The sequence below is a fragment of the Mustelus asterias genome, unplaced genomic scaffold (genome assembly GCF_964213995.1).
Source record: "Mustelus asterias unplaced genomic scaffold, sMusAst1.hap1.1 HAP1_SCAFFOLD_35, whole genome shotgun sequence".
Taxonomy (NCBI): domain Eukaryota; kingdom Metazoa; phylum Chordata; class Chondrichthyes; order Carcharhiniformes; family Triakidae; genus Mustelus; species Mustelus asterias.
Window position 1 is genome coordinate 1,146,847 of NW_027590117.1, and position 14,360 is coordinate 1,161,206.

General features: G+C 45.4%; 1 protein-coding gene and 1 non-coding gene across 2 annotated transcripts in view; both read left to right on the forward strand.

Annotated features, from left to right (window-relative positions):
• The window catches only part of LOC144482317 (uncharacterized), a 474,174-nt gene that overhangs the window by 431,487 nt on the left and 28,327 nt on the right, over positions 1-14,360 (forward strand). The gene's annotated exons all lie outside the window — the stretch shown is intronic.
• On the forward strand, positions 1,097-1,168 carry trnaw-cca (transfer RNA tryptophan (anticodon CCA)). The gene has a single exon. It is a non-coding gene; the product is annotated as a tRNA-Trp (tRNA).

Genomic DNA, 14,360 nt, shown 5'->3' on the forward strand with positions numbered 1-14,360 from the left:
TGTCCTTGTTATCTAGGTGTTCCAGGGTTGAGTGCAGGGCCAGGGAAATGGCGTCAGCTGTGGACCTTTTGTGGCAGTAGGTACCGGCATGTCGGACTGCGAGTCATTGTCTTGTGAGATGTTCAAAGGTTGTGGGTCCGAATCTCATCGGAGTCAGGTTTTCGGGTAAAATTTGAAGAAATTCGGAACTGGTGTGTCAATATTCTCAGAGAAGTGAAACTGCCGCCTCGAACTTCATAGAATGCCTATAGTGTAAAAGGAGGACATTCGGCCCATCAGGCCTGCACCGACAACAATCCCACCCAGACCGTATCCCCGTGACACCACATATTTACCGTGCTAATCCCCCTGACACTAAGGGGCTATTTAGCATGGCCAAACCAGCGAATATAGCATTAATTTTCATGGCTGACCTGCCGATTCTGGAAAGACAATATCTGCCACTGGGGCCGCAAATGAAGCTGGCGTCTGCTTTGGAGCTTCTGAAACCACATGTTTACATGGTGGCAAACTCGTGTCCAAAGCTGGTGTCCTGATTTGAATCGATTGTCAGGTCGAGTTTCTCATAGCATGAGAATTATGGGAATATGGAATTGTTCTGGACCACAGCCTGTGTGTCCAAACTTCATCTTGGTTCCGTGAACATCAAAATGCTAAACGAACCATCAGTTCGGGGTCAGAGCAAATGCTCTGATTCGAACCCACGCGTGCAGAGCACAATGGATTACAGTCCATCGCCTAAACCACTCGGCCACCTCGTCACAAAAATGACTTCTCACCAAGCTTTGACAAAGGGTCATCTGGAGTCGAAATTTCAGCTCTTTTCTCTCTTTGCGGATGCTGCCAGACCTGCTGAGAATTTCTAGCGTTTTCTCTTTTGACTTCTCACCAAACCAGGGTGTTTTAACACCCGTAACAAAGAACATATTTCTTCCGCAGGATAATGCTGTGTTGCTGCTTTCTTGTTAATCCGGTTCGCTGCTACTCTTCCATTCGATGTGTAACCACAGAAAGTAAAGAGGGAGACAGTTCCATTCCCTGGTCCCAGTTTTGAATTCACCGAACATAACCGGATGTAAAATGCAGCAAGCAGTCTGAGCTTGTGGCGCAACGGTAGCGCGTCTGACTCCAGATCAGAAGGTTGCGTGTTCAAATCACGTCAGGCTCATGAAGCTTTTCTGCGTCGGATTTTGTATTTGGGTAAAATTGGTATCTTGGGAAAGTTGATTGTTTGCGATTGCTCCCGAAATGACAAATTTCAAAACGATGGTAGAAATGATATTTTAGGGATGCTTCCGGTTCGCATGCTTAGTATTTTTTTGCACAGTTTTATATCTGAAACAATGTGTCAGAGTTGTGAGTTGTTCATTGCTTGCAAAATTAAAGCAAGGTCCACAGACTCAGATGTTTCTCTGGGTCATCAAAGGAGAGAGCTGACTGCTGGTGATTTAACAGGGTGATTCACACTTCATGAACAATCTCAACCGATAAAGGAATTGATCTCCTGCTTTTGGCTGAATAAGCTATCCAACCAACTGAGCTAAACACTTATTTGATGAAAGGGCAACTCTCCGAAAGCTCATCATACCAAATAAACATGTTGGACTTTAACCTCGTGTTCTGAGACTACTTCCTGTGAAGTAGTCTCAGACATATGCGCCGTGTTCCCCATTCATGAAAATCAAGATGATGAAGCAAATGTACTGTCGAGAAAACCCAGATTTGTCTTTGGGCAGCAGCCGAATGTTACGATTTGATGTTGGTGAGAACATGATAGCAGATGATGGTTTCGATCCATCGACCTCTGGGTTATGGGTCCAGCCACTCTGCCCCGAAACGTTGCCGCTTCCTGTCTACTCCTGTTGCGCGGGTGAGAGGAAACTATTCATTGTATTTCTATTTCAAACAAGACCCACGTGTTGGGAAGCGCACCCTGGCTGGACAATAACACTTAACATCAGCCCGAATCAAACATACTGAGAAGGACACACAGCAAAGCAGTAAGAGATGATCAGGACACACACAGAGCGATAGACAGAGAAGGTACCGAACAAACCAACAAGATACTGAGATGGAAAAACTGATTATGTTTGAAAAGGGATTTTCTGTTACACAAAGATAGACCTTGTTTTAAAATGTATTTCATGTAAGTGTAACTGCACTCTCTGCTGTGTAACTGTTCTCTCTGTTGTGAAACTGTGTCTCTGCCGTTGACAGATCTTTGCTGTGGTTGTGTCAAATTCATCCCTGTTGTGTAAATATATTCATAAGACATGGGAGCAGAATTATGCCACTTGGCCCTTTGAGTCTGCTCCACCATTCAATCATATATTTCTCTCATCCTCATTATCCTGCCTTTTCTCCATAACCCATGATCCCCTTATTAATCAAGAACCTATCTATCTCTGTCTTAAAGACACGCAATGACCTGACCTCCACAGCCTTCTGCAGCAAAGAGTTCCACCGATTCACCACTCTCTGGCTGAAGAAATTCCTCCTCATCTCTGTTTTGAAGAATCGTCCCTTTTGCCTGAGGTTGTGCCCTCTGTTTCTAATTTTTCCTATGAGTGGAAACATCCTCTCCATGCCCACCCTATCCGGGCCTCGCAGTATCCTATAAGTTTCAATAAGATCCCCCCTCATTCTTCTAAACTCCAAGGAATACAGATCCAGAGTCCTCAACTGTTCCTCATACAACAAGCTCTTCATTCCAGGGACCATTCTTGTGAACCTCCTCTCGACCCTTTCCAAGGCCAGCACATCCTTCCTTAGATATGGTCTGACCAGATTCCCGGTTATGTAAATATGAGCCATCTTGAGCAGAATTTTTATTTTCTGTTCTGCAAAGGTGTTTCCTGTTGTGTGAAATGTTCTCTGTTGTTCAGTTAAAATGTTTCCTGTGGGAAACCAATCAACAGGAATTTCAAGGCCGCCATTTCTGAGGCTTGGTTTCAAGTCCAGACTTATTTCGGCTGAATGGCCTACTCCTGTTTCTGTTTTTGATCAATGATTCTGTGTATCAAATCAGTTAATTTAAATTTCACCAGCTGCCATGGTGGGACTTACTCCATGCCTCCAAAGATCAGTGCAGGCCTCTGGTTTACCAGCCCAATGACATAACCTTTCATCCCTGTAAACAAAAACACTTCATTCAGCTCATTATTAAACCTCGTCCTGAGGAAATTAGAATTGCCTCCACAGAATTTCAATCACCCAATAAATACAAAGCATTTTGCTCTAGTTGGGAACATCAATAATTTATCCAGATCAAACAGATATTGTGGAATTGTTCAGAGCTAAGATTATTTTAGAATTGAATTAATAAAATAACAAGGACCTACATTCTGAGAAAGCACCCTGCAATGTTTGGAAGAAAATGTGGATTTAATATGATGTGGGAGATCGGTTCCCAGGATGCTCCACCAGAAACGACCGTGACAGAACTCAAACCTGCAATTTTCTGATATCATTACTACAAGCACCAAAGTCAGACACTTTATCCATAAGGCCATGCAGTCGGCTCATAACTACTGCAACCTGATGTTAGTACCATGTGAATAAATACTGTGAACATATTCTTTTCGTTCTATCTCTAGATGATCCACTGATTCCTAGATCCCTGAAAATACAAGGGAAAGGTCCAGCTGCCGTACATTGTATTTTTTGATGATAAAAGAGCCTTCCACTCTGTGACTTGTGAAGATTCATGAAACATGAGGAATGGAGTATTAATGTATGATTATAAGAGCAGCAAGACAAAGTTGGAGCTATACAAAACTTTGGTGAGGCCATAGTTGGAGCACTGAGTGCAGTTCTGGTCAAATCACTGGAGAAAGGATATGATTGTACTGGAGAGGGTGCAGAGGCCATTCACCAGGATGTTGACTGGGATGGAGAATTTGAACTAGGAAGAGAGACTATATAGGCTCGCGTCATTTTCCTTACAGCAGAGAAGGCTGAGGGGAGACCTGATTGAGGTGTATAAGATTATGAGGGTTATGGAAAGGGTGGATAGGAAGCAGCTGTTCCTCCTAGTTGCAGGGTTGATACCAAGGAGGCAGAATTTTAAGGTGAGGGGCAGAAAGTTTAGAGGGGATTTGAGAGAAACATTATTTCATCCAAAGCATGGTCAGAGTCTGGATTGCAATGCCTGGAGAGGTAGTAGAGGTGGGAAAACTCACTAATTTTACAAAGTATGTGGATGAACACTTGAAATGTCATAACTTTCAATGCTACGAGCCAAGTGCTGGAAGGTAGGAATACTTGTAGATTTAATGTAGGTTTGTTGGTGCAGATGTGATGGGTCAAACCGCCTCTTCTGTACTGTATGACTCTCGCTATTATCGTCAGACTTGGCTTCTCACGGACATGTGTCAGCACCCTCTCCTCATGGTTGCACAGTGGTTAGCACTGCTGCCTCACAGCGCCAGTGACCCGGGTTTGCTTCCCGGCTTGGATCACTATCTGTTCAGTGTCTGCACATTTCCCTGATTCTGCGTGAGTGTTCTCCAGGTGCTCCATTTTCCTCCCACAGTCCGAAAAATGCACTTGTTAGGTGCATTGACCATGTTAAATTCTCCCTCAGTGTATCCGAACAGGCGCTGGAGTGTGGCGACTGGGGAATTTTCACAGTAAATTCATTGCAGTTTTAATGTAAGCCGACTTGCGATGTTAATAAATGAACCTAAAACACTCCACAAATACATGCAGTCAGTGATCCTAACCCAGTGAACCAACACAAACCCCGTTCAGTAAAAACTGCAGCCAAATAAGGTTGTGTCATTGCACCAATTCTCTTTTTCATTTTCCTCACTGCAACACTGCACCTGTTCAGCCTGCACCGTCCTGATGAGAAAGACAAAATCCCGCTTCAGTAATTGAGCTCCAGGCTGCAGGTAAAGCTTGTGTGGGTGCTAACTCAGAAACTTAGCCCCAGCTCACTGAGCATTCCTTCTGAGAAGCAGATGAGACTTTAGTTTGCAACATGCAGAAAACTAAAGATCATTTCCAACATTCCCGACTCGGAAACACCCCCAGAAACAGCATCTCCACTTCATCGATTCACTCCACCAGTGATGGCTATGCTTTCAATTCTCAGGGACTCAGCTCCAGAATTCCCTCTCTAAACCTCACTGCCTCCATCTTCCTTTCCTCTCCTTTCATTTCTATCGCGTTTCCTACATTTATTTCCTCCTTCCTTTCCCCCGAGTTCTACTTCTCTCACGCTCTGACTTTCACCAATCCTGTTGTTGCTTTAACAATCGTAAGTAAATTAGAGTTGTACAACGGTAATTCTAATAGCGGGGTCGCTTTAAGGATTCTTCACCCGCCTCTCGCTGTCTGATTTCTCATTGGTTTTCGCCGCGGATCGAATTGTATGACGCAATGACGCTGGGCTGGGAGTGACGTTGCTGGAGCCGAACATCAGCGCCGCATTCCGATTGGTGTATGTGTTACAGCGGCGTTCTTTTTTTTTATATATACTTTTCCAATTCAATCAAATCCAATTCAGAGTCTCAACAAGTTGAGACATTTCCGATCCAGGCTGACAAGACAGGGCAGGCGACTAAACCACCCTGTCCTGGGCCCGATCTACATGAGCCAAGCTGATTGGAGAAGGGGGAAGGATCCTCCTCCAAGACTTGAGCTCATTTGCTTCTTGGCCAAAAGGCCTTCGATTGGTTCAGGCCGATGTCAATCGTGATGTGGGCGGGTGTTGTTTAAAGCATGTCGCTCTATTGGTCAAGATTAAAACGTCATTTCCATTGTTCGCGTACATTTCAGACAGACTGAGCTCACTGATTGGATGATGCAGCCATCACTCAATCAGCGCAGAGCGTCTATTGGATAACAGAAATGGCTCAATTTCTGATTGGTTTTCTCAGCTGTCGGTCACAGGTCGGTGGCTGTGATTGGACAGAGGGCGGGGGCACACACTGGTCCCATCAGACACCGGGCGGCGGTAAATGTCCGGCCAGTGGCTTCAGTCCCCGGGCCCAGATCCTGAGCCGGCGGTGGGGCTTCGGATGGGGGAAGGGTTTTGGCAGCGGGAATCCCGCCCGGCCCGGCTGTCAATCCGCAGCTCAGTGTTTCGAATGACGGCTTCCTGTGTAAACATGTCACGCTGCAGCTCCCCAGTCTCGGCGCTGCAAACCCCGTCACACCAATCAGCACAGAGACTGGGATCTTCCTGTGGGGCGGCATGGTAGCACAGCGGTTAGCACTGCTGCTTCACAGCTCCAGGGTCCCGGGTTCGATTCCCGGCTCGGGTCACTGTCTGTGTGGAGTTTGCACATTCTCCTCGTGTCTGCGTGGGTTTCCTCCGGGTGCTCCGGTTTCCTCCCACAGTCCAAAGATGTGCGGGTTAGGTTGATTGGCCATGTTAAATTGCCCCTTAGTGTCCTAGGATGCGTAGGTTAGAGGGATTAGCGGGTAAAATATGTAGGGGTAGGGCCTGGGTGGGATTGTGGTCGGTGCAGACTCGATGGGCCGAATGGCCTCCTTCTGCACTGTAGGGTTTCTATGACTTCTTGTGTGGGGCTCAGTGCCACACCGGGTTAGAGAACCTCACTCTGCATCGGCCAGGGAGAAATACTGGGATCTTCCAGTGCCCTGTGTCTGGGGCCAGGGCTTGGTTACTCTCAGTGGGTCTCCCTCATTGTTTGGTTCTAATTGCAGCCTCTCTCTCTCTTGCAGTCAGTCTGGGTGTTCCTGACTGAGCAGAATGGCCTGACCTCACCACACACATTGAGATGGAGGAGCTGCCGCCCGAGACGAAGATGATTGAGAACTCCAGCTTTCTCTCCACTCGTTTCCTGAGGCCCAGGCCTTCATTCATTATTAGTTTCCTCAGGTTGTCAGGTACATTAACATCTTCATCTGCTGTAAACACTGACCTGACAGTGGGAAGGTATTGGAGCAGGATGGTGCAGTCAACTATGTCAATAGTGGGGGACAGGTGGAGAGATTGTTCAGCTGGGTAAGATGGCACTCCCCAGTTCCATTCTTCTCTTTCTGGTCTTAAGCACAACATCACCCGCAATGGTTTCTCTTCCCACTCCTGTGCTGTTACCTCCCGAATCACCCAAGGATCTATCCTTTGCCCCCCACAAGGCACATTGACTCTTTTCCACCATTCAGTTCGATCATGACTCATTCATTTATCTTGATTGCCACACAGTCACAGTATTAAAAACAAGAACGGCAACAACATCAAACAATACATAAATAGAAATCACACTATGTTTCTGACAGGTTTTCCAAAAGTCACTGCATTTTCAGCATTCACCACAGAATCAGGCAACGCTTTTGAAATATCAACAATTCTATGTGGGATAAACAAATTGAGTATTGAGACATGAACCAAATTTCTGTAGTTTATTATGACACACAAAATACAGTAACTGTGAGTAAAGAACTTTTCAAGCTTGGATAGTAAGGCCATGTATCACAGAATATTACAGTGCAGAAGAGGCCCTTCGGCTCATCAAGTCTGCACCGATGCATGAAATGCTCTGACCTGGGCATCTAATCCCACTTGCCAGCACTTGGCCCATAGCCTTGAATGTTATGGCATGCAAAGTACTCATCCAGGTACTTTTTAAAGGATGTGAGGCACCCCGCCTCCACCACTTTCCCAGGCAGTGCATTCCTGACTGTCACCACCCTCTGGGTAAAAACATTTTTCCTCAACTCCCCCCTAAACCTCACACCCATCACTTTTAACTTGTGTCCCCTGGTAACTGACCCTTCAACTAAGGGGAACAGCTGCTCCCTATCCACCCTGTCCATTCCCCTCAATCTTAAACACCTCAATCAGGTTGCCCCCTCAGTCTTCTCTGCTTCAACAAAAACAACCCAAGCGTATCCAACCTCTCTTCATAACTTAAATGTTCCATCCCAGGCAGCACCCTGGTAAATCTCCTCTGCATCCCCTCCAATGCAGTCACATCCTTTGTATAATGTGGCAACCAGAACTGCACACACAATGCCAGCTGTGGCCTCACCAAAGCTCTATACATCATTGATGCACTATCAATTACAACGCGGAGACTTCTGAGAGTGAGGGAAAACTAATAGGCTTTTATTCACTGAGAACAGGAGCACACCCTTTTAGCTGACCTTGTCTGAACTGAGGCAAGAAGGAGGGACCATCACCTTTATACCCCACTCTGGGTGGAAAGGGAGGGGTCCCAGGTGGAAAGGGAGGAGTCTCGGGCCAGGTGCAGCATGGGTGTGTCCAGGTACATACATAGTAACAGTGGTTCACCACAATCATGACCTCTCTGCTTTTGTAATCTATACCCCGATTGATAAAGGTGAATGTGCCATACACCTTTTTCACCACACTATTAACCTGCCTTTCTGCCTTCAGAGATCTATGAACAAACACGCCAAGGTCCCTTTGTTGTTCGGAAGTTCCCAGTACCAGACCTTTCATAGAGTACTCCCATGTCAAATTAAAATGTATCAATTTATAAACTTGAACTGAACCATAAATCAGCCTTCTCTAAAGATTGCAATCCAAAATCTCTTAATGCCTCATAAAATATTCCCCACATTCCTTCCATTTTCCTGGTAACATGTCTTTGCGCTCTATGAGCTGTATTTCTCTTTGAAAATGTGGATTCCAAACTGTGGGTTCAGGCTCCAGATGTGGGCGTAGTGGCAGCTTATAGTGTTTCAGATCTACGGTTTCAACCCCATTTTACTCCTTGATTTTTGGAGAAACCAAAGTTTGTCTATTTCAACCTTAACTGTCATAGAATCCTTACAGTGCAGATGAAGGCCATTTGGCCCGTCGAGTCTACACCGACTCTCTGACACAGCATCTCATCCAGAACCTATCCTGGTAACCCCACATATTTATCCTGCTAATCTCACTCACCAATATTAGGGAAGCTGGTAAAAGAGCTGGAGGAGTGGCATTGTTAATCAAGGATAGTTTAACGGCTGCAGAAAGGCACTTCGAGGGGGATCTGCACACTGAGGTAATATGGGCTCAAGTTAGAAATCGGAAAGGAGCGGTCATGTTGTTCGGAGTTTACTATCAGCCCCCAAATAGTAATAGAGATGTGGAGGAAGAAATTGCTAAGCAGATTATGGATATGTGTGGGGGTCACCGGGTAGTTGCCATGGGGGACTTTAACTTTCCAAATATTGATTGGAACCTTTGAAGGTCAAATAGTTTGGATGGGGCAGTTTTTGTGCAGTGTGTGCAGGAGGGTTTCCTGACACACTATGTGGATAGGCCGACAAGAGGTGAGGCCACATTGCATTTGGTACTGGGAAATGAACCGGGCCAAGTGTTCGATTTGGTTGTGGGGGAGCACTTTGGAGATCGTGACCACAATTCGGTGTCTTTTGTTATTGCAATGGAGAGGGATAGGGCCGTACGGCAGGGCAAGGTTAACAATTGGGGGAAAGGTAATTATGATGCGATTAGGCAAGAATTAGGGGGCATAAGATGGGAACAGAAACTGTCAGGGAAAGGCACTAATGAAAAGTGGAACTTTTTCAAGGAACAAATACTGGGTGTCCTTGATAGGTATGTCCCTGTCAGGCAAGGAGGAAATGGCCGAGTGAGGGAACCATGGTTCACGAAAGAGGGGGAAGTCTTTTGAAAAGGAAGAGGGACGCTTATGTAGGGATGAGGAAACAAGGTTCAGATGGCTCGATTGAGGGTTACAAGTTAGCAAGGAATGAGCTGAAAAAGGTGCTTAGGAGAGCTAGGAGGGGACATGAGAAGTCCTTGGCGCTTCGGATCAAGGAAAACCCCAAGGCTTTTTACTCTTATGTGAGGAATAAAAGAATGACCAGCGTGAGGTTAGGGCCAGTCAAGGACAGGAGTGGGAACTTGTGTATGGAGTCAGTAGAGATAGGCGAGGTGATGAATGAATACTTTTCTTCAGTGTTCACCAAGGAGAGGGGCCATGTTTTTGAGGAAGAGAAGGTGTTACAGGCTAATAGGCTGGAGGAAATAGTTGTTCGGAAGGAGGATGTACTGGCAGTTTTGAATAAACTGAAGGTCGATAAGTCCCCTGGGCCTGATGAAATATATCCTAGGATTCTTTGGGAGGCAAGAGATGAGATTGCAGAGCCTTTGGCTTTGATCTTTGGGTCCTCACTGTCCACGGGGATGGTGCCAGAGGACTGGAGAGTGGCGAATGTTGTTCCTCTGTTTAAGAAAGGGAATAGAAATGACCCTGGTAATTATAGACCGGTTAGTCTTACTTCGGTGGTTGGTAAATTGATGGAAAAGGTCCTTAGGGATTGGGATTTACGACCATTTAGAAAGATGCGGATTAATCCGGGATAGTCAGCACGGATTCGTGAAGGGGAAGTCGTGCCTCACAAATTTGATTGAATTTTTTGAGGAGGTATCTAAGTGTGTTGATGAAGGTAGGGCAGTTGATGTCATATACATAGATTTTAGTAAGGCGTTTGATAAGGTCCCCCATGGTCGGCCTATGATGAAAGTAAGGAGGTGTGGGATAGAGGGAAAGTTGGCCGATTGGATAGGTAACTGGCTGTCTGATCGAAGACAGAGGGTGGTGGTGGATGGAAAATTTTCGGTCTGGAGGCAGTTTGCTAGTGGAGTGCCACAGGGATCAGTGCTTGGTTCTCTGCTATTTGTGATTTTTATTTATGACTTCGAGGAGGAGGCTGAAGGGTGGATCAGTAAATTTGCTGATGACACCAAGATTGGCGGAGTCGTGGATGAGGTGGAGGGCTGTTGTAGGCTGCAAAGAGACATAGTTAGGATGCAAAGCTGGGCTGAAAAATGGCAAATGGAGTTTAACCCTGATAAATGTGAGGTGATTCATTTTGGTAGGACTAATTTAAATGTGGATTACAGGTCAAAGGTAGGGTTCCGAAGACTGTGGAGGAACAGAGAGATCTTGGGGTCCATATCCACAGATCTCTAAAGGTTGCCACTCAAGTGGATAGAGCTGTGAAGAAGGCCTATAGTGTGTTAGCTTTTATTAACAGGGTGTTGGAGTTTAAGAGCCGTGGGGTTATGCTGCAACTGTACAGGACCTTGGTGAGACCACATTTGGAATATTGTGTGCAGTACTGGTCACCTCACTATAAGGAGGATGTGGAAGCGCTGGAAAGAGTGCAGAGGAGATTTACCAGGATGCTGCCTGGTTTGGAGGGTAGGTCTTATGATGAAAGGTTGTGGGAGCTCGGGCTGTTCTCTCTGGAGCGGAGGAGTCTGAGGGGAGACTTAATAGAGGTTTATAACATGATGAAGGGGATAGATAGAGTGAACGTTCAAAGACTTTTTCCTCGGGTGGATGGAGCTATTACAAGGGGGCATAACTATAGGGTTCATGGTGGGAGATAGAGGAAGGATATCAGAGGTAGGTTCTTTACGCAGAGAGTGGTTGGGGTGTGGAATGGACTGCCTGCAGTGACAGTGGAATCAGACACTTTAGGAACATTTAAGCGGTTATTGGATAGGCACATGGAGCACACCAGGATGATAGGGAGTGGGATAGCTTGATCTTGGTTTCAGATAAAGCTCAGCACAACATCGTGGGCCGAAGGGCCTGTTCTGTGCTGTACTGTTCTATGTTCTAATATATTTGGGACACTAAGTGGCAATCTAGCATGGTCAATCCACTGAACATTTGGAGCATGGGAGGAAACGCAAACAAGGGGAGGATGTGCAAACTTTACACAGACAATCACCCAAGGTGGAATTGAACCTGGGTCCCTGGAACTTCAATACAGTATCCGAGTGTGGGATTTACTCACTCGCTGATACAGTGCGAGAGTGAGGGATTTACTCACTGGATGATGCAGTGTGAGAGTGTGGGATTTACTCTCTGTCTGATACAGTGTGTGAAGTGTGGGATTTACTCACTCGCTGATACAGTGCGAGAGTGTGGGATTTACTCTCTGTTCGGGTATGAAGGTGAGGGTCATTCTGTATCTTTTAGTCTCGGGGACTATGCGACTGATGGAGTCATTCTGTCTGTGGTAGTGTTGGAGGCTCATTGTGTATTTGCCAGTTAGTGGGGGCTGAGAGTGAGCGCGGGATTCATTCGCTCCCTGGGATGATATGCCAGTTTGGGATTAATGTTGTAGCTGTCCTTCTCGGCCACTTTGAGGGGGCTGGGTTTATTCTGGACCTATCAGTCTTTGTAACCATCTGTGAGATTCATCCTGTATTTGTCAGTCTCTGGCAGTCTGAATCAGTGTGATATTGATTGAATATCTTTCAGTCTGTGGCATTGAGTGTGCTCTGCTGTTCAATGTGATAGTGGAATTCAGTCTGTATCTGTCAGCTACTCACATTGAATGGGAACGTGGGAATCGTTCTCAAAATCTGGGAATCTTTGACACCAATTCTGCATCTGTTTATCTTCAGTGCTGTTTGTGAGAGTGGGATTAATTCTGTCAGTTGGTGGTACTGTCTGAGAGATTGGGATCAATTGTCAGGGCCCTGCATATAAATATATGCTGCCTCTGGCCTGTGTAAGTGAGACACATTGTGAAATATGAGGAACTTCAGTTATTGAGATAAACTGGTGAAGTTGGGACCACGTTCCTTGGAGCAGAGAAGGTTGAGAGGAGATTTGATAACAGTATTCGGAATCATGAGGAGTCTGGACAGAGTTGACAGAGAAAAACTGTCCCCATTGTTGGATGGGTTGAGAAGCAGAGGGAACAGATTGACGGGAATTGGGAAAAAGGAGGAATGGATACATGAGGAGAAAGTTCTTCCTACAGCGAGTGGTTATGGTCTGGGATGTGGGGCCGGACAGTGCGCTAGAGGCAGCTTCAATCAAGGCCTTCAAGAAAGAATTGGATTATTGCCTGAAAATGAAGAATGTGCAGGGATGTGGGGAGAAGGCGGATGAATGGCCCGAGGTGTGTTACTCACTTGGAAAGCCAGAACTTGACAGGCCAAAAATCCTCTTTCAGTCGTGTAACAAGTGTGTCTCTCTGTGAGTTTGACTATGTTGATTACGCATATCAGATTCTGGTGCTGTATGTGAATTTGGAATTCATGCTGTGTCTGTCAGGATCTGGTGCTGGGTGTGAATGTGGGATTATTATGTGGAAAACCCGTTTGAAAATGTGGGTCTGTAACTCCCATTCTTTAATAGCTGTGTGGTGTTAGAATGTAACCGGTGACAACTTTGATTGGATGTAATGAGACTAATGGGAACAAGATGTAAGGGTCAGCTGACCCAGTAAACCATGGAACCAATTACAGAGTGATGTAATTGTCAGCTGACTCACTATAAATAAGGAACTATGCAGAGTTTTGGAGAGCTTGGATTGGCCCAGGCAAGACCCTAAGTTTGGAGTAATGATGTTTCTTATTAAACCCTTTCTTTGATTTATAAGTTGGAGTAAGTTTTGTTGTATTTTCATTAGCTACATTTTGAAGAGTTCCTTCTGAAGAAACATGTGCTGTTTGTGCACATTCGGCAGTCTATGTGGGTTTGTGATGATTTCTGACCATGTCAGTGGAACCATATATGTGTGTCAGATTGATTAGTGTCAGTCAGGATCAGGTACTGTCAGTGAGTTTAGTAACAGTCTGTCTCTGTCAGTGTCTGGTAATGAACATGTGCTCGAGAATGATTCTGAATCTGTCAGCTACTCTGACAGTGCAGGATTCATTACATAACCTCAGGCTCTGGGACTGTTTAACAATCTGAGTTCATTCCACGTTGAAATTTCAGCACAGAAACAGACCATTAATGCTGTGGGTTTTAATGGAATTATTGAGAATTTGGCCGAGTATTAAATCACTTTCTATTTGAACACAATTGGGAAGGACCATGGATCTTTTCATCTCACAATCGTTGCAAAGTGAAAGAAAGTGATATTCAAATTTTATTAATCAAATTGATGCCTTCATCATTCATTCTGGTTGTAAGAACTTTATACTTGAATGTTGGGCTTAGCTTTCACTGTTAGAATATAATATCTGCCATACACTGTATGAGGCATCAGGTTGGGTATGTGATCTGTATCTCAATCTGTACTCATCAAATTTATATGTATTCTTATTTTAATGATCACAGTTGGTGTCTCAGGTTATCCTATCATTCAGTTGTATCTGGTATTTAACTTAATTCCAGCCAATGCTGCAATATTTTAGGACTGACACACTGACAATCTGATAGCGGGTGAGAATTTGGACTGGGATTTATGTATCTCTCTGTCACCGGTACTGAGTTGGGGGTGACATGGGAACAATGTCTGTCTCTCCTGCTCTGACCGATTGTGGATTTAAAATATATCTCTGGAACCACATCCAGTCCATGCTGGTTCTCCATGCAACAATCCAGTCAGTCTGACTCCCCTGCTCTATCCCCAGAGCCCTATCAGTT